The sequence below is a fragment of the Ziziphus jujuba genome, chromosome 5, assembly GCF_031755915.1.
Source record: "Ziziphus jujuba cultivar Dongzao chromosome 5, ASM3175591v1".
Taxonomy (NCBI): domain Eukaryota; kingdom Viridiplantae; phylum Streptophyta; class Magnoliopsida; order Rosales; family Rhamnaceae; genus Ziziphus; species Ziziphus jujuba.
The window spans coordinates 5310893-5336372 of record NC_083383.1 but is presented as its reverse complement, the minus strand read 5'-3'; the positions used below and the strand labels follow the sequence as shown (position 1 = coordinate 5336372).

At 34.5% G+C, this 25480-nt stretch overlaps 2 pseudogenes; both read right to left on the bottom strand.

Moving 5' to 3' along the window:
• Positions 1 to 25480, bottom strand: part of LOC125420099 (ribulose bisphosphate carboxylase large chain-like) — a 75630-nt pseudogene that overhangs the window by 25679 nt on the left and 24471 nt on the right.
• On the bottom strand, positions 4518 to 10949 carry LOC132803651 (protein Ycf2-like; annotated as a pseudogene).

The window sequence follows — 25480 nt, the reverse complement described above, 5'->3', positions numbered from 1 at the left end:
ATTGGGTATCATACGAGCAGGCCAGGCAAAATCCTTGTATAGCTTATTTGGTTTCTTGATAAAGAGAAATATGACCAACACTTGTTCAAATGTATGTACAAAGAATTTCTTTTTTTATGCTTATTACTATTAGATAGGGCCTATAAATCTCATGATAGGTACCCAAAGGTTCATAGTGAACTTCGAGGGGAGCTTCTCTTTAAGTAATAATGCATTAATCTAGTTGCCACCGGAACCACAAAGGATTATCTAAATGGATTTTTTTCTATTGATAAGCTCTAATTGCATCATAGGAATTACAAAAATGGGGTTCTTTTCTTTCATATACTTATTATCGTTAGTTCTTCCATTTTGATAATTTCTATGATTCCATGGATTATACCTATTTGCACAAATACCTCGGCAATTCCCACTCGTTAATACATATAGCCCAATAAGCATATCTTAAGTTGTTACGGAAATGGGATCTCCAATAGCTAGTGACAAGAGATTCGTATGAGAAAACATAAGTAAATGAGGCTCCGCTTAAGCCTCCAAAGATAAGGGTACATGAACAGCCATTTGATCCCTAACAAAGTCTGCATTGAATCCCTTACAAACTAATGGATGTAAACAAATAGCATGTCCTTCGACTAAAATGGGTTGGAAGGCCTCTATGCCTAATCTATGTAGAGTGGGCACCCTATTCAGCAATGCGGGATGCCTTAGCATGACTTCCTGAAGTATTTCCCATACAACCGGCTCTTTTTCTCGAATTTCACTCTTAGCAACTCCTATGTTCAAAGCCAATTGTTGTCTAATTAAACCATAAACTACAAATGTCTGGAAACGTTCTATTGCTACTTCACGAGACAATCCACATCGATGTAATGAAAGTGATACGAACCTAGGATGACCTGCTCCTAAACCCGTATTATATTAGCCCGGATCTCAATTAAGTTCAAGTTCTAATGGAATGGACATCAACCCCTTACGAACCTGTGGTTAGAAACCTTGGTATAATATAGACGACACAATAGGGGATGGAAAACCTATTGATAAGTCAAGCTAAAACAACCAATTCTCTAATGGTGTTTTAGCTGTTCTCAAAGAACAAAGAGATAATTAATCTCACAAGTATTTTCTTAATCAAATCAAAGTTGTATTCTTATTGAAAAATAAGCCTTTAAATAGGCTTTGAAAGAAACAAAACAAACCCTAAAAACCCTAGGAAAACCCGGCCACACAATGAAGAGTTCTATGGTGGACGAAATTCTCACTCCTTTCCTAATCTAATTTGGATTAATTAAATGCTTGCGTAAACGTCCATAGGTCAAATTGGATATGTAATTATTGGAATAATTGTTGGAGACTCGAACGGTGGATATGCAAGCATGATAACTTATATGCTGTTCTATATCTCCATGAATCTAAAAATTGATAACATTCGAGATTATGTAGGATTGTACACGAAAGATCCTTTTTTGGCTCTCTTTTTAGCCCTATATCTCTTATCTTTAGGAGGTCTTCCTCCATTAGTAGTTTTTTTGGAAAACTTCATTTATTCTGGTGTGGATGGCAGGCGGGCCTATATTTGTTGGTTTCAATAGGACTCCTTGCCAGCGTTGTTTCTATCTACTATTATCTAAAAATAATCAAGTTATTAATGACTGGATGAAACCAAGAAATAACTGATACGAACCTAGGACGACCTGCTCCTAAACCCGCATAATATTAGCCCGGATCTAATTATGTTCAAGTTCTAATGGTCACCTTGACCCCTAACCAACCTGGGATTAGAAACCTTGGTATATAAGGAAGACGCCACAATAGGTGATGGATGTCCTATTGATAAGTCAAAACTAAAACACTCACTCTCTAATGGTGTTTTAGGTGTTCAAAAGAACTAAGAAAATTCAAACTCACAAATAATTTTCTATATCAAATTCAAGCTGCCTTCTTATTGAAAAATAAACCTTTAAATAGGCTACAAAGTCACAAAATAAACCCTAAAAAAAAATAGGGAAAAACCAGCCATACAAAATAGTTTCCTATGGTGGCCGAAATTCTCACTCCTTTCCTAATCTAATTTGGATTAATTAATTCCTTTATTTTGAATTAGGAATTAATTAATTTACAATGAAAATAATAAAATAATAACTTTCCTAAACTTATTTCTCCAGAAAATAAATAAATAAAAACCAAAAAGTAATGGTAATTTCCTAAAAACAAAAAAGTAGAATCAAATTAGGAAACTAAAATACTAGCTTTTTGACTAAGTTGACTTTGACCTTTTTTGACCAATTTGAACTCCAAATCAGCTTCAATATGCTTTGTAGGATGCCAAATAAGCTGAATATGAAGTCCCACACGTCTCCCATGCTTGGAAGAGGAAGAAAAAGCCAACTCAACAAAATACAGTAAAGCCAGCACAAAATACAGTAAAAAACAGGCCAAATTTGAAGTTGTCCATACAACCAGTTTTTGAATGCCTTGGAAGCTGCCTTGAATTGATTCCATATCCTATTAGACATATGTATTGAATTCATAAAGAGTTGGAACTATTTCATGCTGCCCGTTGTCCATATTTGCACCAAAATTGCTACCCAGGTCCGTATCGACTTCCACCACTTGGATGCTTAGAATATGCTTTGTATCTTCAAGTATGGACAAGCTCTGTTGAGAATTGATTACCCCCTTGTATAAATGCTCCCAGTTTTTCCTTAATTCTCTTAATTGGAGCTCTTGTGATTGGCCTAGTCTTCATCCGTGTTAGGTTAGCACCCTAGTGGGTTATCGGTTGAGCGGGCCCGGGCGGAATCACATCAATAACCCCTCACATGCAAAATTGTAGAAGATCCTCTTTAAGATCAAACAATTCCATCGAATTGAGTATGATTGTATGTGTGATAGCATCTATTATACCAGGAATATCAATGAACCCGATTATGAAATTGCTCAGGATACCCTTTTTTAGCTTGTAGAATCTATTTCTTAGTTCAAGATCCCTCTTACTAACTGAAATCAAAGAATTAGTAGATCTATTCCACACAAAATGGGATTGGGTTAGGGTTATGAACTTATAATCTATAATTTGATGATCAAGTCGATTCCATGATTATAAGTTCATTCCATACAGGACCAGACCATAATAGGGTTATATACATTCTAATTACAATAAAGGGTTATCCGAATGTATCTAAATAGATACTATGTTTACATATGGATCCCTACATCATTACATTCCATTTAAGATTAGGAATAGGCATAATAGGACCTGCTTTTTACATATCTCTCGTTATTTGGGACCCTATTCACCTCACCTCTTTAGGCTTGTATTGAATCGAGAAATAGGTTTGATTTTCTCCATCTTTGTGATATAATATATAAATATTAGATAAAGCACCCTCTGGATAATTCAAATCGAAGCAATTGGATTTCCGATTCAAGCCTATATGACATGACTGATCAATAGAAATACTATAACACTCCACCTTTGTCATATATTCCATAATCACATTGGAAAGATATCATATTCATGGAATACGATTCACTTTCAAGATGCCTTGGTGGTGAAATGGTAGACACACGAGACTCAAAATCTCGTGCTAAAGAGCACGGAGATTCGAGTCCTCTTCAAGGCATAATATTGAATATCGAGAATGCTCAGTGAATTGGAATATGTTCGGCAGCCTATCATAAAATCTTGGTGATCTTCTCTATCTAATGAATGGGGAGTCCACTTTGAAATCGTTCATCCTGCACCTACCCCACCCCCCAAGTATATGCTTCAATAGGAATCACACAATGGTAGATTGATACAATAGAAACCTCTAGTAAAATGCCCCCCCCCCCCCCCGGTAACCCAGCAGATAAAGTACAATACATAGTCCATTTTAGGGATTGGCGACTTACCCATTCAGTGACTTTGACGCTGGACGTTCCCAAAATGGGTACTATCTGGTCTGGTGAATTCAATAATAGATGCCTGTTGGCATTCCAGTCTTTCTTCTCCTTTCATGGACTATCTGAAAGCGAATCTAGTACTTCTTGGTCGTGAATATCTAAATAGGATGAACCGCTTTGTGGATTGCTTCAAAACAATTAGAATTAGTTAGTCAACTGGAATGTGTATTATCCATCTAGAATGTATACTATCCATATAGGGGTCAACTAAAAATATCCGTTAACCTGAGATGAAGAGAAATGTCTATCTATTTTATTTAGTTATTCAGTTAAACCAATGGTTCATTATTGTAGCAGATAGCAACAACCATTTCATCTGACATGCGTATTTTTTATGCACTGTTCAAGAATTCTTGTTTAGGCAGTTCATACCATCCATCCCTAATGTTTTGATCTAAGATTTCGATTCTTCCATGTTTTAGCAATAGTATATTGTTCCATGGAGCTGAGGTCCAAAATACGGAAGAAATGGGTGTTTCCATGACACTATCACCCGGTCAATTCCGTTCCAATTAATCCCTGTTTCATGGCCACATATCTTTCCAGCTAAGGAATGGAAAACCTTTCTCTTGTTACATGAGTCCAATTTTCATTTCATCTGGGAAAAGCCATATTTTTCTCAACAATTTCTTTGTCATTTGATCCAATAGTGTTCCATTAAATAGGAACAACTTTGATAAATACTGATAACTTTCGGATGGACTATTAGAACGGAAAAATCCATTAGATAATGAATTATCGGTTCTAAGCCATCTCTGGCGATGAATCAACAATTCGAAGTACTTTTCTTGCATATTCTTGATAAACCAGCGTTTATATATAGATGCAAAAAGATCTATTTGGGAAGTAAGAAGCTCTTTTGACATCTCTTCATCTACAAAGAATTCTCAATGTGAAAACACAAAGACAACGGGCTGCTCTTTGAATAGGAAAAAAAGTGGATCCAAAAGGTCACAAATGAATTGGCTTATTCGAAAAAAGCCTTGTTCTTTGGAAGATCTATCTCGTGTCTGGTACTGCATGGTTCTCTTCATCATAAATGATCCACTTACCCTGAAATGACATGGCCTAATAGGGAAATCCCAATTTACTGGGCCTTTCGATACAATCAAATAGAAAGCCCCAAGGGCACCATATTATAAGAACTCAAACTATGTTATTGAATAAATCCTCTTCTATCCATTGCAGGTCGAGGACTCCTTCTCCATCCCCTTCTTTAAATTCTTATTCCTATTGTTCATATAGAAATCTCTGATCAATGATAGAATAAGATCCATTTTGCATCATATGTAAGGGATTCCTTGGTTTGGGCCGAAGGATTAATGTCACTCGATCATTATCAAACTGGCTGCAATCCTTTTTTGTATGTGAGGATCCCACCATGGCACCTTATACTTTTAATAGGCCATGAACTAGATCAGAATCATTCTCAAAGAGTCCATAAGAAGTGATCCCACTTTTTTTACTGAGCTCGGGTAGAGACCAAAGGCCTTGAGCGACCGATCTAGTAGAACAACTCAAAAGATATAGTATCTTCATGCTCGTTCCAAGTTCAAAGTACCATTTGTACAAATAAGAATCCCTTTCGTTACATGATTTCTTTTTCATATAGATAGATATAGGATTTGTGGAGCAACTACTTAGAAGTACATTTTATGCAACAGCCCTTCCTATATGATAGAAAAGGATCCTATGATCCTGAATTGATCTTACCTGGGATTGCAAATCCCAATTGTGTCTATGAAAAGCATATCTAATTATATCAATTTCTACAATTGATTTCTTCTATGTAATACTAATCGATAGGGCCTCATTTGTAAATGCTATAGGATCTCATACATCGGAACCCATGGTTATGGACCCGAATCCATTACTATGGAACATTTTCTTTTCCAAGTGAAATCCCCTAGTATATGAAAGAGTGAAAAAGTACTTTTGTTGTTGTGGAATAAGAAGTCTTCGTATCTTAATGCATGTATTTAATTTATTCGGAGCTATTAAAGCGGGATCTACGTTTTAGGGAATATGAGTCAGAGCAATAACAAGAATATTTCTAGTGGAACATCTTTCACAATCCCTGGATAGATAGTTCAGTAATAGGCCAAGGGATAAGTAATTCGACTCATTCACATCCAGATCATGAATATTTGGAATCCATATTATGCAAGGAGACATTGCTTTTGCTAATTCCAATTGAAGGGTGATATAAAATCGGTCTATTTCCAGCATCATATCTATAGCTAGTACATTCATCATAGTGAGAAGCTCCAACTCCATATCAAAGTCACGATCGATGTCATCACTATCATTAATATCGTCACTATCATCAATATCATCACTATCATCAATAAGAAAACCCTTTTTATCCAGGAACTTGTTCAGAAATACTGTAAGGAAAGGAACATAGGAGTTTGTCGCTAGGTATTTGACTAAATAGAATCATCCAATTCCCATAGAACCTTAAAATAACCCTAGAGAGGGATAGGACTAAGCGGAGTGAAAAAAGGTTTTCCATGAGATGGGAAATGAAAACTATTAGCCCCATAGAAGGTTTGTGAATATGTGATTGTCTGATAATGAGTAAGGAATATCCGTCTTTCTGCTAAACAGGATGTATTGAACTCATAACTCATTAGATACTTTTTATGAATGTCAACTAAGTATCATAAGTAAATTGTTCCCGATTGTTCAATCATTTGATAACCAAAGTTGTTCTTTGATAAGTGATCACTATGAGTCAGACTCAATAGAATTTTATCAATCCTTTTTTCTGTCATTAAAGTGGAGAACTAAACCAAGAATTCTCTTTCTATATCATCAATCGAATCACTGTTCAAGACCCAGGATTCTATTTTATCATCAATCCAATCACCGTTCATGGTTTTTCTTATCAATGAATAGATCTCTTTACTTGTATGACTTGGATGTCTCATATTTCTTGAAAAAGTGATTCGAATGATGGGATTTGGTACAATACTTATGAAATCGATGATATCAATGAGATTGATATACAAATATTTCTTTTTAGAATGTATTTATTTGACCCCATAAGTGGGACCACCACCTCATAGCATGTTGCCGCCAGAAGCAGAACCCCATATTTCCTAATTATTCCAGAGCAACTAGAAATAGACTCTTTAACCAGATAGAATTCAGTTCAGATGTAGGATACCTTTCCAGAAGTTTTAGCAATTCAATCATGTATGATGGAATCGTCAAAGATTTGACCCTTTCGAACTCTGTCTGTAACTCACTGTAGGCTCATGAAACAAAAAGAAGGTGTGTTCGAATGAGATATCCAGCAACAACAAGAAGGAAAAGGATTGAATAGCGGAACTCCCAAACATTTGGCCATCTCAAATGTGTCGATATCAATGGTGACACATTATTTCAATGAATCATTTCTTTGGACTGAAGAACATTATGTAAACACTTACTCAAAATCTCACTTATCAGATTCCATTGTGGAAGACACAGTTTTTTTCTGAAGAATTCGCGATGATATATCTAATCCACGAATAATATCATGAAAAATGGATATAAATTTTTGGCTGTTACTTAGTATTAGCAATAAGTCTAAAAAAGTATCTAAAAATATCAAATTTAGATATGTGTATCCTATCGAAGTAAGGAACCATGGCATACATGTTTGGAACATATTTTGTTTTGAGAGAGTTGAAAAAGCACTATCTCGTTGAAAGGTTCTATAATCTGCCCTTTCCCAAGGCATTTCTTTAGATAAAGACCTCGTTTTTTTCCTCTTTTTGGATGGTAAATATTTCTCAGAACATGGAGTGTGAATCAAACCCATGTTTAAATTGAAATTGAGATACTAATGCAAGTTCTTCCCTTTGAATCAGACAGATGCATATCTAAAAAAGGTTGACGATAAGTTCTTTCAAAATTGACTATTTGTCCCTCTATTAGAAGTGTTCCAGAAATGTCTGCGATCGATAAATAGCTCTACAAACGAAAGGATCGGATCTAATTGGAAAATGGAAAGATTTGTACAAGTTATACTTTTCATCACCATTTTTTGGAAAATCGTTAGGTATGAATAAGTTAGACACCTGTAACTCGATTGGTGAAATAGTATCTCTCTCAAAAAAATAAAAACATATTTTTTTTTCCACCACATAAAGAAAATATATTGTTGCGAATGAACAAGATATTGAGGAATTGTCCATACGTAAACTCATAATTATTGATACGGGCCTTTTCCATATAAAAAGAGAATCCTTTGTTACAATAGAAGAAGAAATGATGTGGATTATTTAAGAATCGAAGTCGATTTGCTTTATAAAAGGAAGATGTCAATGAATTTCTATGAAATGGTTTCACGAGATTTAGGCAATTGTCTTGATTGTGGGATATCATTGAGAAATAGGAATCTGTGTTATCAAAAGATTTCCTGCGATTATTTATAGTATGGAATGAGTCAATCATCCACTTTGGTATCTTATTGAACAAAAATGGTGATAGTGTTCCTCTATTGATCAAGAATTTCCCTTTTTGGGAAGTATTATGATCATCCAATAAGAAGGGTTTCCATTTTTTAAATTGAACGCTTTAAAAACCTATTGATTCTAACAACTGATTGGAGAGTTGATCATTCATACCTTTCAATTCATAGATGTGGAACTCAGACCTGTGAATGGGGATATTCCCAAAACTCACAAAGAAAAAAGGACGTGAGTTGGACAAAAAGAGAACAAACTTGGACAAAAAAAAAGTAACTTGGACAAAAAGAAAGGAAGTGACTTAGACAAATCTTTTTTGTCGATAACCTCAGACCAATCAATTGAATATTGATGAATATGTAATCGATTGAACATTGCTTGAAAATGAAAATGGCTCTTTTGCTCAGAAATGAAATGTTCCAAATGTTCCTGTAAATTCTTGGTCCCATTGGACCATTTGTATCTATATGCATTAGTATCCTGATTCATGGTTCTCTCAATTCGAGAAATAAAAATAAGAGGAGCGAACCATTTCTTCTGACTCTTTTTCAAATTTGATAAATGTTGGTTGATCATTTATTTCATTATAGTTCTATGATTTAGAGTATCATTTCCTATTTGATCCCTTTGAATTCCATATTCGAAGTTGCGATTGGATCTATTCATTAAAAAGAATCGATCTAATACATTTCTTATGTACCCATAGGTGTTATATTGGATTTGAATCAGATTTTGGATCAATCTATATTGATTGACTGCCTCCATTGTGTTGTTGCTAGCAAATACCATTATTTTTGGTTTTGTATCTTCCAAATCATTCCCGTAGGAGGTCTGAACCTATTTTTTTCTGATCCTTCGATAAAAAGATTCATTTTCTTCATAAATAATAAGAGGTAGAACCAATAAATATTTATTTTTGATTCATCAATATTAGTTTTTGATCAAATCTATAGGAATCAATAGAAAAGGCAAATCCCTTATGATACACCAGATCCAGCTCGATTATTGATAGAGTGAATAGATCTGCCATTTCTTGAACTTCTTATTCAAAATCATGGTGTAACGTGTATCCCCCCTATTTGGTCATGGAATAGATGAAATAAATCAAAATATGGATTTTTGTTCAGGAATTAAATCTTATTGGAACTATCCAGTTCATCCTTCGGAACCATATCACATCCCGGATCTGATGAAATAGGATGAATTGAGACGGTATTTTGTAAATACATAATTATCTTGAATATATTAACTATTTCTTTATTTTTTGATCACCTAGAAAGGACAAAAGAAACATCTTGTTCTTTCTTCAACAATTTCTGATCTCTAATGGACCTTTTAGTAGGATTCGAACCTAGATGAAGTTCTGACCATCTATCAGAGAAAGAAGAACGAATGGATCTTGTGGGATTCCTAATAGATTCTTTGATTTCTTTCGAAAGTAGATGATTATTCATTTGCTTCTCACATTCCATGAATATCTGAGACATTGAGGAATATCCAAAAAGGCATTTAGGGAATCGGTCTGATTCTCTCTCTATTCGTTCCATTTGGAGAAAGGAACGATTCCAAAGATTCGATCTTAATTTTAGTTGTTGAATCTCTCTGTGACTGATCAATGTGTGATATTCTGAATCCTCATTACTAATGGAATCGAAATGATCTCTGGATTGATCAGAAGATCCTTCAATTTGCTAGAATCCATTACTTGAACAAAACTGGATCTTGTGGAATCATATTGAATATTTGACGATACATTCCATTCCTTACTAAAAAACCGATCCTTGTTTACCAACCACACATTGTCTAACCAAATCCGATTCTCTCTCGATATGTTCCTTAAAAAATCTGATTCGTGTGGATTCTTCCCCCAACTAAAGAAGAGGTCTTGGCAGAATTGCCACATATGACATTGAGCACAATTTTGCAAAGAAATAGCTCACTTATTTCTCAAGAAGAGATGGGAAACATGCTCAATATCATTTGATTAAATAATTGACCCTGCTCCTTGTTATTTGAAGAAACCCTCCACTTCAATTGGTATTTTTTTCACAAAAAGCAAACATGAGATAACAAATCCAATCTTTCATTAAGATTTCGAATAGCTATCCCAAATTCAAGTTGATTATGTTTCGCCTCTTCCTCAAAGATAGACGATCAAACAATTCCCAATCATGGTCGTTGCGAGGTAGATAATCCATAGAATATACAAAAAGAAACTCTGAATATTTGATATCTTTCTCTTTAAATGAGATCTCAATTATAGCGACGCTTTCATTAGATATCTTACAGTTAGAATCCCTATTTATTCTGATCTAGTTCCTCCACCACCATGAACCCCAGTTAGATTCAGGCATGATACACTTTTTAGTTATTGGGAGAACAGAAGTACTCTCTTTCGGATCCAAGAAACAGCTTTTAGGGATTTTTTTTCATTTTGGAAGATACAAGAGCGAAACAATCAACCTATTGATATTGGCAGACCCCAAAAGATTATTCCAATGTATCATTTATGGGTCCAATAAAATTCATAGGTATAGGAAGAAGCCCTGTGAAATGGAGATTTTTTTCTTTCAACTATCTTTTGATTGTTAATACGATATATAAGGACTGCTACTACAAATAGTACTACACCTCTGATCGTGAAATATCGATTTCTTTTTGAACCATGTAAATGTGAATTGTGTGAAAGTAGGATACTCTAAATTCAAGAGCCCAAGAGTTTTGTAAAACCTTCTTGATGGAAAAAAATGTGAATGCAAGATCTCACTGAATTCAATTGGGTCCATGAATCTAAGAAATAATGAGAATTCTTAATCTCTCTCAATATCTCTCTTAATTTGAAAATCAGGATTTGAATTAATGTCCTTTTATTGAGTCCTCCTAAATTGCATTGATTTATCCTAAAAATTTCATTTGAATTGGAATTTGGTTATTCACCATGTGCAAGGATCCCCGCTAAGCATGGCAATACATTTATACAAAACTTCTACCTCGAGCACACGCAAAGGAGCCGTAGACAGTCAAGTGAAATCCAATCCATGAAATAATTTGATCTATAGGCAGCATCGTTGTGGTAAAGTTAATAATGCCAGAGGAATCATTACCCACGGCATAGAGGGGGAGGTCATAACCGTCTATACCATAAAACCGATTTTCGGCGGAATGACAAAGACATATATGGTAGAATCGTAACTCTAGAATACGATCCTAATCGAAATGCATGCATTTGTCTCATACACTATGGGGATGGTGAGAAAAAGATATATTTTACATCCTAAAGGGGCTATAATTAGAGATACCATTGTTTCTGGTATAGAAGTTCCTATAAAAATGGGAAATACCCTACCTTTGAGTGTGGTTTGAACTATTGATATACGTAATTGGAAGTAACCAATTAGGTTTATGACGAAACCTAGAAATCAATTACTGATCCAATTTGAGTACCTCTATAGGATAGACCTCAACAAAAAATTGAAGAGTAACGGCAGCAAGTGATTGATTTTAGTAGTTCCTCATATAAAATTATTGACTCTAGAGATATAGTAACATGGAGAAGACAAAATTGTTTCAAGCACCGACAGAACCAGAAGCGGCCCTTGTTTCAAAGCAAGGAGAATGGGTTATTCACATTTCATTTGATGGTCGGAGGTGAATTGAAAGAGAAGTAGTGGTAAGTCTAAGGATTCCCGAGGGGAAAAATAAAGATGTCTCCTATGTTGCCTGTAATATGTGGAAGTATCAACGTAATTTCATAGGGTCATTCAATCTGAATGCTACATGAAGAACATAAGCCAAATGAAGGAACGGGAAGACCTAGGACGTAGAAGATCATAACATGAGTGATTTTGTAGATTTTGACTCCTATATATCCACTCATGTGGTACTTCATTATATGATATATATATATATAAGAATTATATGATATATATATAAGATCCATCTGTATAGATATCATCATCTACATCCAGAAAGCCGTATGCTTTGGAAAAAGCTTGTATAGTTTAGGAAGGGGTTTTGATTGATAAAAAGAAGAATCTGCTTCAACCGATATACCCTTAGGCACGGCCATACATAACATAGAAATCACACTTGGAAAGGGTGAACAATTAGCTAGAGTAGCAGGTGCTGTAGCCAAACTGATTGCAAAATAGGGGAAATCGGCCACATTAAAATTACCTTCTAAGGAGGTCCATTTGATACCTAAAAACTGTTCAGCAACAGTCGGACAAGTGGGGAATGTTGAGGTGAACCAGAAAAGTTTGGGTTGAGCCGGATCGAAATGTTAGCCAGGTAAGCGTCCTATAGTAAGAGGAGTCGTTATGAACCCTGTAGACCATCTCCATGGGGGTGGTGAAGGGAGGGACCTAATTGGTAGAAAAAAACCCACAACCCCTTGGGGTTATCCTGCACTTGGATGAAAAAGAAGTAGCAAAAGGAATAAATATAGTGATAATCTGATTATTCGTCGCCGTAGTAAATATAATTTGTTTCTTCATCTTTAAAAAAATAAAATAAAAATAGGAGTAATTAATTTTGACATGTTCACTAAAAAAAAAAAATTCCTTCTGTAGCGAATCATTTATTAAGAAAAATAAATACGCTTAACACAAAAGCAGAAAAAGAAATAATAGTCACTTGGTCCCGAGCATCTACCATTATACCGACAATGATCAAGCATACTATTGATATCCATAATGGAAAGGAGCATTTGCCAATTTATATAATAGATCATATGGTAGGACATAAATTGGGAGAATTTTCACCTACTCTAAGTTTTCTAGGACATGCAAAAAATGATAATAGATCTCATCATTAAAAATTTTTTAATAAATACAAAAAGTGAATATAGATACTTATTGTTCATTGGTGAGAGGTAAACCTTATGAGAAAGAAGAAAAAGACGGACCAATATATAGAAGAATATGCTATAGGTGAATTTATAGATGTGTCTACTCACAAAGTATGAAGAGTAATTGATCAAATTCTTGGGCGTTCTTATGAAGAAACACTTCTGATACTCGAACAATGCCCTATCGAGCATGTTCTCCGATTTTAAATTTGGTTTCTTCTGCAGCAGCAAATGCTAATCACAATAGAGGTTTCACCAAAGCAAAGTTAAAAATTAGTAAAGCGGAAGTCAACGAATGCATTAATGTGAAAAAATTAAAACCTCAAGCTCGAGGACGAGGTTATCCAATAAAAAGACCCACTTATCATATAACTATTGTACTGAAACATACAATTGTACATTATTATACAGACTATTTAAAGAACAAAATTGTCTTTGAAGAATTTTAAGGTTAGATGACAAATATTTTTTTATAATAAAAATTACAAATAAAATATGCCATATTATGCTTAAAAAAACATGGATGAATAAAAAAAATAAGTACATCGATATGACACGTCATGATATGTATAGTAGCGGGGGATTATGGGACAAAAAATAAATCCACTTGGTTTCAGACTTCGCACGACCTAAGGTCATCATTCTCTTTGGTTTGCACAACCAAAAAATTATTCGAAGGATCTACAAGAAGATCAAAAAATATGAAACTATATCAAGAATTATGCACAAAAAAATATGAAAATATCTTCTAGTGTTGAGGGAATTTCATGTATAGAAATTAAAAAACGAATCGATTGGATTCAAGTCATAATCAGCTCATCGTGAATTAATAACTATTATAGAACTAATATAGAACTAATAACCAGCGCATCATTTAGCATTATTTAGATATAAAAAACTAGTTGAGATATGATATATTGGTCATATCAACATAGCAACTGAAATCTTTTTTGCATAAACAAACAACAAAAAAGAAAAAACTAATTTGAGTCTAAGTTGTAAAGAAAAAAAATATACGGATAAATGGAAGGATGAGAGAAAGAGCAAAAAATAAAAATATCAATGATATACGATTCCAATATGTAAGGTCTATGATTCATCTTAGAACGAGGAATGTAATAAAGCATTAATACTGATTGGTCTATAATTATACAAATCTATTCATAGAAAAAGAATCAAGACCCCGAGCTAATAAATACTGAGAGGATTAACTCAATAACAAATCAAATTTCACTAGGGGCTCCGTTGTAGAAGTCAGGCTTAACCATTAATCGAGAAGCGATGGGAACAATAGAACCTATGAATACATATGATTATACTAAAAATGAATCTTAATGATTCGTTGGGTAGGATGGCAGAACGAACCAGAAACCAATTCATTTATTCTGAAAAGGTCATGTCATAGACTAATCCTACAACTGAGTATTGAAAAAGTAAATATCAACCTACGAAAATTTTGATTTTATTGGATTTCTAAATTTTAGCCAATCTGATATGATAATAAAAAGCAAAACAAAATAAAGATTCGTTATAACCTTATATCAAAACGACTTTATCTATACTATTATCTCTAAATGTATCTCTAACTAAAAATTCTCTATAAATCGAATCCATGTTTAATTAGATATCAAAACAAGATGTACAAATTTCTAATAGATTAGATGAAATTTCAAAAAATCTCATGAATCAATATATTTTTTAAGTATATTATTAATTAAATGCATAAATATAAATACATAGATATTATTTTTTTAATCATTTCAGTCGTGAGGAGCTGGATGAGAAGAAACTCTCTTGTCCAATTTTGTAGTAGAGATGGAATTAATTAACGACCATAAACTATAACCTCAAAAAAACCAGATTCCGTAAACATCATAGAGGAAGAATGAAAGGAAACGTCAACCGTGGTGGGAAAGTACGGGTACTTATATTTCCAGACAAACCAGTTACAACAAGATCTACAGAAACCCATATGGGTTTGGGGAAAGGATCTCCCAAATATTGGGTAGCTGTTGTCAAACCTGGTAGAATACTTTATGAAATGAGCGGGGTAGTAGAAAATATAGCCAGAAAGGCAATTTCACTAGCATCATACAAACTCAATTCATTATTTCAATATAGGAATGTAGAACCAAAAGAAAAGGTTTTTTGGATGAAAAAAAAAAAACAATTTCAGGTTTCCTTTTTTGTTTTGAACAAACAACATTTCTTTTTTTTTTTTTTTTTTACTTCACCCTTTGTGTTAATTGAGAAAATAGATAAAAAAATTATTCAACCCCACAGCCATTTGAATGTAGCGGATAACAGCGGAGCCCGAGAATTAATGTGTATTCGAATCATAGGAGCTAGTAATCGAAGATATGCTCATATTGGTGACGTTATTGTTGCTGTAATCAAGGAATCAGTATCAAATACACCTCTAGAATGATTAAAAATGATCAAAGCTATAATTGTACGTACTTGTAAAGAGCTCAAACGTGAGAACGGTATGATCATACAATATGATGAAAATGTTGCGGGTGTTATTGAACAAGAAGGAAATCTAAAAGGAACTCGAATTTTTGGCGCGATCGCCCAGAAATTAAGACAGTTGAATTTCACAAAAATAATTTCAATAGCACCCGAAGTATTATAAGAAGAGACCATGACATAATTAATATAATTATTATAGTTATAATATTTAATTGAGTATTTAACTAAAATTGATTAAGATTATTTAGTAAATTGAGATTTATTATTAGTAGTAGATTGGTTTTGTCTCACGTATATACCTTTAAGAATTCATAATTAAAAAATGAAGAAAAACAGAAAAAGAGCATGTTGATTATATCAAAATTCGAGTACAACAATAATCTAAGTTTATCATGAATAAAAGACACTATTACTGACATAATAACCTCTATACGAAATGCTGACATGAATAAAAATAGAACAGTTCGAATGCCATCTATTAACATTATTGAAAACATTGTTAAAATCCTTTTACGCGAAGGTTTTATTGAAAACATGCGGAAACATCAAGAAAACAACAAAGATTTTTTTGTTTTAACCCTATGACATAGAAGGAATAGGAAAGGACCATATAAAGCTATTTTAAATTTAAAACAAATTAGTTGACCTAGTCTACGAATATATTCTAACTATCAACGAATTCCTAGAATTTTAGGCGGAATGGGGATTATAATTCTTTCTACTTCGCAGGGTATAATTACAGCAGAGATGCTCGATTAGAAGAAATTGGTGGAGAACTTTTGTGTTATTTATGGTAATCCTTCTGATATGTGAATTATATGTGGAACTTTAATATTTGTGGGGAAAAAAAAAAAGAGTGAGGGCGGTTTTCTAATATCACCCATCCCGTATTAGTTGATACCTCAAGGAGTTTGACCTAAAATGAAAGCAAAAAAAGGATTCATGAAGGTTGAATTACTGCACAACTGCCCAATGGTAAAGTCTAAATTCATTTAGATAATGAAATATGATCTAGATTATGTTTCAGAAACAATTATAAGTAGTTTTTTTATACGTATACGATGAGGAAATTGAAGCAAAAGTGGAGCAAGTCGTTATGATTCAACCAGCGGATGTATAATTTATAGACTCCAAAAAAAGATTCCAATGATTATATGGTCTTTTCAATTTCAACATTCATTTTTGGGGCATACAATTCGAAGTTAAAAATTTTAAGCAAGTTATTTTCTTCCAATAAAGAAAGTTAGAATTAAGTTAAGGAATGATAAATATGAAAATAAGAGCCTATGCGCATAAAATTTATGAAAAATGTCGACTAATCCATAGGCGGGGATGAATTATAGTAATTTGTTCCAACCCAAGACATAAACAAAGACAAGGATAATCTTTCTAAACAAAAAAGGACTCTATAAATCTAAAGGAACCGTTGTACAAATATAGAAATAAAAATAAAGGATCTATTTTGACATGAAATGGATATATACATATATCTCTGACTTATATTTATGAGATGATAAAATATGGCAAGACCTATACCAAGAATTGGTTCACATAAAAATGCGTGTGGAATACAAAAGGGAGTTATTCATGTTCAAGCAAGTTTCAACAATACTATTGTGACTATTACGGATGTAAGGGGTCGAGTAATTTCATGGTCTTCTGCCGATACTTGTGGATTCAAGGGTACAAGATGAGGGATGCCATTATCCGCTCAAACCACAGTGGGAAACGCTATTCGGATATTAGTGGATCAAGGTATGCAACGGGTAGAAGTCATGATAAAAGGCCCTGGTCTCGGAAGAGATACAGCATTAAGAGCTATTCATATTATGTTTCATACGAGATGTAATCCCTATGCCACATAATGGCTGTAGACCTCCTAAAAAAAGACGTGTATAAAAATAAACATTGAAGATATTTCAAGAGAAATAAATAATTCAATGATCTGATCAAATAATATTATTATGATTCACGAGGAGGTAACAATATCTACTCAGACACTGCAATGGAAGTGTGTTGAATCACAAGTAAACAGTAAGCGTCTTTATTATGGATGCTTTATTCTGGCTCCACTTATGAAAGGCCAAGCCGATACAATAGGCATTGCGATGCGAAGAGCTTTGCTTGGAGAAATAAAAGGAACATGTATCACACGTGCAAAATTTGATAAAATACCACATGAATATTCTACGATAGTGGGTATTCAAGAATCTGTACATAAAATTTTAATGCATTTGAAAGAAATTGTATTGAGAAGTAACCTTTATGGAACTTGTGATGCGTCTATTTGTGTCAAAAGTCCCCTATATGTAACTGCTCAAGACATCATCTTACCACCTTCAATGGAAATCATTGATAATACACAGGCTATAGGGAACCTAACGGAACCAATTAATTTGTGTATTGAATTACAACTCGAAAGGCATTGCGGGTATTGTATAAATGGAAGTTATGATGCGAATCCACCCGAGACAGCTCGACCAACAACCCGTTGGGGTGCTGACCCATTACAAATGAAGGTGGGGCCGATCACTAGGGCCCAAGCCAAGAAGTTCAAGGACAATCTTGCTGTCTTCATACAAGGAATAAGTCATAGTCAAGAGGGGTTGGCCATATCTAATGAACAAAGGCCTGTTTTACTCATACAAGCAATAGAAGCCAAAATGGGGTCGGGTGACGTTTTTGGTAACAATAAAGAGGCCGGGTTGTATGAATTGGAACCCCATCTTTATAGGTTTAATTTATATGGAGGATGAGTCATAGAAACCAGCCAAAGCAGCTTCAAAGCCGACCAACAAGGAGGTTTGCGCACAAGGAGAAGGAAAGGCCGGATTTGCTGTATTCTTCACGGGCTTTACTGTATTAGCCTTTTCTCTTACTTCCAAGCAAGGGCAAAGTGAGGAACTTCACAATAAGCTTATTTGGCATTCTACAAAGCATATTGAAGCTGATTTGGAGCTCACTTGGGTCAAAGAATTGGTCAAAGTCAATGTAGTCAAAAAGCTAGTATTTTAGTTTCCTAATTTTATTCTACTTTTTGTTTTAGGAAACTACCATTATTTTTAGTTTCTATTTATTTATTTTCTGGACAAATAAGATTAGGAAAGTTATTATTTTATTATTTTCTTTGTAAATTAATTAATTCCTAATTCAATAAAGGAATTAATTAATCCAAATTAGATTAGGAAAAGGAAAGTTTCGGCCAAGGTAGAATTCTTCATTGAGTGGCCGGTTTTTCCTAGGGTTTTTAGGGTTTATTTTGTTTCTTTCAAAGCCTATTTAAAGGCTTATTTTTCATTAATAAGATAACTTTAAACTTTGATTTGATTAAGAAAATACTTGTGAGATTAATTATCTCTTTGTTCTTTGAGAACACCTAAAACACCATTAGAGAATTGGTTGTTTTAACTTGACTTATCAATAGGTTTTCCATCCCCTATTGTGGCGTCTACATTATACCAAGGTTTCTAACCACAGGTTGGTTAGGGGTTGAGGTCCACTCCATTAGAACTTGAACTTAATTAAAGATCCGGGCTAATATAATACGGGTTTAGGAGCAAGTCGTCCTAGGTTCGTATCATTTGGTATCAGAGCTAAATTTTGCTCAGGTTTGATCTATCTTTATTTGCTTTATTTGTTTTTGTGTTATTCTACAATTTTAGCATTAGGTTAAGGTTGCATCCATCCTATACACGTTTTGATACGAACCTAGGACGACCTGCTCCTAAACCCGTATTATATTAGCCCGGATCTTTAATTAAGTTCAAGTTCTAATGGAATGGACCTCAACCCCTAACCAACCTGTGGTTAGAAACCTTGGTATAATGAAGATGCCACAATAGGGGATGGAAAACCTATTGATAAGTCAAGCTAAAACAACCAATTCTCTAATGGTGTTTTAGGTGTTCTCAAAGAACAAAGAGATAATTAATCTCACAAGTATTTTCTTAATCAAATGAAAGTTTAAAGTTATATTATTAATGAAAAATAAGCCTTTAAATAGGCTTTGAAAGAAACAAAATAAACCCTAAAAACCCTAGGAAAAACCGGCCACTCAATGAAGAATTCTACCTTGGCCGAAACTTTCCTTTTCCTAATATAATTTGGATTAATTAATTCCTTTATTTTGAATTAGGAATTAATTAATTTACAAAGAAAATAATAAAATAATAACTTTCCTAATCTTATTTGTCCAGAAAATAAATAAATAGAAACTAAAAATAATGGTAGTTTCCTAAAACAAAAAGTAGAATAAAATTAGGAAACTAAAATAATAGCTTTTTGACTACATTGACTTTGACCAATTCTTTGACCTCTTTGAGCTTCAAATCAGCTGCTAGATTCTTTTTAGGATGCCAAATAAGCTGAATATGAAGTCCCACACGTTGCCCATGCTTGGAAAAATAAGAAAAGGCTAATACAGTAAAATACAGTAAAGCTAGCAAGCAATACAGCCAATTCGGCCAAATTGTTGATGCTGTCCGTACAAGCCCTTTTTGATTGCATTTGAGGCTGCTTTAACTTGATTCCATGACCTCTTAGGCATATGTATTGAACCCATGAAGCATTGGAACCATTTCATGCTTCCCGGACTCCAAAAATGTACCAAAACCGTCACCCGGGTCCGTATCGGCTTCCACCACTTGGATGCTTCGAATAGACTTTGTATCTTCAAGTATGGACAAGCTCTGTTGAGATTGATTACCCTCTGTATAAATACTCCCAGGTTGCCCTTAAATCTCTTAATTTGAGCTCTTGTGATTGGCCTAGTCTTCATCCGTGTCGAGTCAGCACCCCAGCGAGTTATCGGTGGAGCGGGCTCGGGCGGAATCACATCATTCCCCTCCTCTTGAAAAGGATTTGTCCTCAAATCAAGATCATCACCTGCAGAAAAAGGAGTTAAATCAGCAACATTAAATGCAGCGCTCATGTTATACTCACCCGGTAAATCAAGCTTGTAGGCATTCTTGTTATTCGGCTTCAAAACTTGAAAAGGTCCATCCATAGGCGGCATGAGCTTTGACTTTCTTTGATTAGGAAACCTTTCCTTTTGTAAGTGCAACCAAACCAATTCTCCTGGGTCAAACACTATTATAACAAAATCTAGAAATACATGCTCATTATGGTAAAAATTACACTTTTTAAAGTTAGTAAACAATGTTTCCCAAATTTTCAAATTGCCACTAAGTAAAGCTCTCAACAATGCAGATAAAGTTCTATGCAATAAAGACATCTTTAAATAAGTATCTTTAAAATTCATGGTCAACAATGATTTCTTATTCATAATTACTTTATTAACATCACCAAAGCTAAGATAAAAATTTATATTCTTCCTTTCTTGTCTTCCTTTTCCTTTCTCACTCCATGCCATCTCACCTTCCTCACTCTCGGCTTTTGCACCAAATTTTTCACTCTTAGTTTTATTAAAATCTTTCCACACAACCTGAGTATTAGAAGACTTACCTTGGATAGCAAGCTCACCTTTTCCCTCTTGATTTGATGGTAGTCCACTTGGAATTTCATTTGGGAAGACATCTCCAAATTCCTTCAAAAGAGAAATCATTGAACTTGACAATTCAAGTTCTTCAAAGTTAGTTTGATCATTAAAATAATTTTCTTTATAAATCATGACAAGCAAAGGTTTCTTACACTCAATAACCTTATTAATATCCCCTAAACTCAAATAAAAGTTGATACTTGACCTTTCTTTTCTTTCTTTTTCTTTTTCCCCCTTGGATTGGCGCAAACCTTCGGATTTCCCTTCCTTCTCCAAGCTCTCGGGTTTGCCACTCTCTTTCCCTTCTCTTTTGATTTTTCCTTGATCTTTCCACTCAATATGAGTCTTAGAAACCTTACCTTGATCAACAACCTCATTCTTACCTTCTTGAAAGGATGGTGAAGCTGTTGGTGCCATACTTGCTTTTTCCTTAAGGTTTTCGGCTTCTCTCCTTTGTTGCATTTGTAATTGGTCTTTGTAAACCTCTTTAGGAGATAATGGTTCCAGCTTGACCTTCTTCCCTTTAAACCTGAAAACAATACTATTTTCTCGACCAAAATGAGTAGCATCTTTATCAAATTGCCATGGCCTACCTAATAGTATATGTCCAGCAATCATGGGTACAATATCACATAAAACTACATCCTCATATCTACCTATATTAAATTTTACTTTGGCTTGTTTATTCACTTTTATTTCACCACCATCATTAAGCCATTGTAATCTATAAGGTTCTGGATGTTTAATAGTTATTAAGCCTAATTTATCAACTACAATGTTACTAATTACATTTGTACAACTTCCACTATCAATAATCATACTACAAATCTTACCTTGAATTTCACATCGGGTGTGGAAGATGTTCTCTCTTTGAATTTCATCCTCATGTTTGTATACAGCAAGTACTCTCCTAGAAAGCAAGTTTAATTCAGCATTGGATGTTTGCAAGGTTTCGGGTTCATCCTCCAAGTCCTCCTCCTCTTGCTTGGCTTCATCCTCACTTTCTTCACTTTTCGATTCTAGCTCGTCATTGCCCTTTAACACCATGATTCTTCTATTCGGGCATTGGCTAGCGATGTGTCCTCCTCCTTGGCACTTAAAACACACAACATCATGAGTTCTAAAAGGTTTAGGATCTAATTTTACCTCATTCTTTGGTGCTTGGACAGATTCGGTTCTAGTCTCCTTCCTTGGCCAATTTGAACTTTCTTCTTTGACTTTCGGCTTTGGCTTGCTTTCATAGATGGGATTGTTCCTCCAGCCACTTGAATTGGACCTTCTAATGTTGGAAACACCTCCAAACCATGATCTTACACCCCTCCTCTTGAATTGATGCTCTAATTTAATAGCCACATGCAACATCTCCTCCAATTCCACATATTGTTGCAATTTTAGTTGATTGGCTATTTCACGATTCAAACCACCAAGAAACCTTGCCATGGTTGCTTCCCTATCTTCATTCAAGTTCAATCTCATCATAAGCATCTCCATCTCCTTGTAATAATCCTCCACGGATCCATGTCCTTGAGATAAAGATTGAAGTCTTTGATGCAGCAACCTATGATAGTGTGATGGTACGAATCGCTTCCTCATGGCTCCTTTCATCTGTCGCCATGTAGTAATCAAGTCATCACCAACTCTCCTTCGGGTGTTTTGCTCATTGGTCCACCATTGGAGTGCATAATGTCCAAACTCCTTTGCTGCCAATTTCACCTTCTTAGCCTCCGAATAATTATGGCGGTCAAATATCATCTCCATCTTTTCTTCCCACTCCAAATATGCTTCGGGGTCATTTTTTCCCATGAATGGTGGGATGTTGATCTTGATAATGCTAAGATTTTCATCTGTTTCTTCCCTCCTATATCTTCCATGGCCAGCTCTATCTTGGACAGCAAAAGTTTCGTCCATACCTTCCTCAAAGTCTCCACCGAATGGCTCCTCATCAAACTCCTCTCTCGGTCTCTCACGACCTCCTCGTCCTCCATGGAATTCTTCCCTATTTCTTGTGTTCAGAATTCCTTGGGAAACTTCTAGCCTTCCCATCCTTTGATTCACATGCTCAACTTGAGCACTAACCCGCTGTATGGACTCCAAAACAGCTCTCATGTCCACTTGGTCTCCACTCCCGGTAGCTCGGGCATCGCCATGGAATGGAATGGAATGGACCTCAACCCCTAACCAACCTGTGGTTAGAAACCTTGGTATAATGAAGACGCCACAATAGGGGATGGAAAACCTATTGATAAGTCAAGCTAAAACAACCAATTCTCTAATGGTGTTTTAGGTGTTCTCAAAGAACAAAGAGATAATTAATCTCACAAGTATTTTCTTAATCAAATCAAAGTTTAAAGTTATATTATTAATGAAAAATAAGCCTTTAAATAGGCTTTGAAAGAAACAAAATAAACCCTAAAAACCCTAGGAAAAACCGGCCACTCAATGAAGAATTCTACCTTGGCCGAAACTTTCCTTTTCCTAATCTAATTTGGATTAATTAATTCCTTTATTTTGAATTAGGAATTAATTAATTTACAAAGAAAATAATAAAATAATAACTTTCCTAATCTTATTTTTCCAGAAAATAAATAAATAGAAACTAAAAATAATGGTAGTTTCCTAAAACAAAAAGTAGAATAAAATTAGGAAACTAAAATACTAGCTTTTTGACTACATTGACTTTGACCAATTCTTTGACCTCTTTGAGCTTCAAATCAGCTGCTAGATTCTTTTTAGGATGCCAAATAAGCTGAATATGAAGTCCCACACGTTGCCCATGCTTGGAAAAATAAGAAAAGGCTAATACAGTAAAATACAGTAAAGCCAGCAAGCAATACAGCAAATTCGGCCAAATTGTTGATGCTGTCCGTACAAGCCCTTTTTGATTGCATTTGAGGCTGCTTTAACTTGATTCCATGACCTCTTAGGCATATGTATTGAACCCATGAAGCATTGGAACCATTTCATGCTTCCCGGACTCCAAAAATGTACCAAAACCGTCACCCGGGTCCGTATCGGCTTCCACCACTTGGATGCTTCGAATAGACTTTGTATCTTCAAGTATGGACAAGCTCTGTTGAGATTGATTACCCTCTGTATAAATACTCCCAGGTTACCCTTAAATCTCTTAATTTGAGCTCTTGTGATTGGCCTAGTCTTCATCCGTGTCGAGTCAGCACCCCAACGAGTTATCGGTGGAGCGGGCTTGGGCGGAATCACATCACGTTCAGCATCTTAAAAAAAAAAAAAAAATTCATTCCTAGTTGAATTAGGATTTCCTAGTTTTATCGTATTTTTGTTTCCTAGCTTGTTGGTTCTCTTTTATCGTTGTTCTTGTTAATTTGGTTTTTGTTGATTTTTCTTTGCTGTTTTAGTTTTAAATATTTGCATTCTTATATTCAAAAAAAAAAAAAAAAGAAAACAGGAAAAAAAAAAGTTTCGGCAACATTTAAAAAAAAAAAAAAAACTGCACATTTTGTTTATTTGGAGGTCACGGGTTTGGTGTTTGTTTTGGAGATGGAATTGCAATTTTGGTAATTATTCTTGCTACTGCAGTTGTTTATGTTCTGTGAGTGAAAAAAAAAAAAAAAAAAAGAGGTAAAGCCGAATAAAAAAAAAATATATTTCAGTTTGTTGGAGTTTGATTTGTTTGCTGGAAATTTGTTGGAGCTGCTGGTTTTTGATTATTTATTCAATATTTGAGTTGCTGGGAAATTATTCTTGCTGCTGGATTTTTGGATTTTGGGTGTTTAAAATTTTTGGATTAAAATTAGTTAAAGGAATTGATACAAAACTTGAATTACAAGAACAACAACCAACACTTTTCTATAGTTTTGTTCTCTTTGATTCTTGTTCGTATTTGAATTTCTTTTTCTGGAATTTTATTCTTGAACTCATAATCTACTACCATCTGGTGCAGTTTTCAAAAATTCCAACGTTTTCCCATTATTTTGTGTTTTCTTGTCTAGAAAGCCGAAAAATTAGGATTTGTTGGATTCTTTCAGTATTGCCTACTTTTTGCTACTGTTTTGTTGATAAATTTAATTAAAACATACTAGTGATCTAATTGCTGTTTTGTGGTTGTTTTAATTAGAACTTTGAGATAATTCATTGAGTGGAAAAAGGCAAGAGTGTGTGAGCGTAAAAGAGGGTAAAAGCCGAAACTAGTGTGCAAACACGAGTGCCGAGACCTTGTTTGAGTGAAACACGTGAGGGAGTGAATATTGTGAGGATTTATTTTATTTTTGCAGTATTTTACTA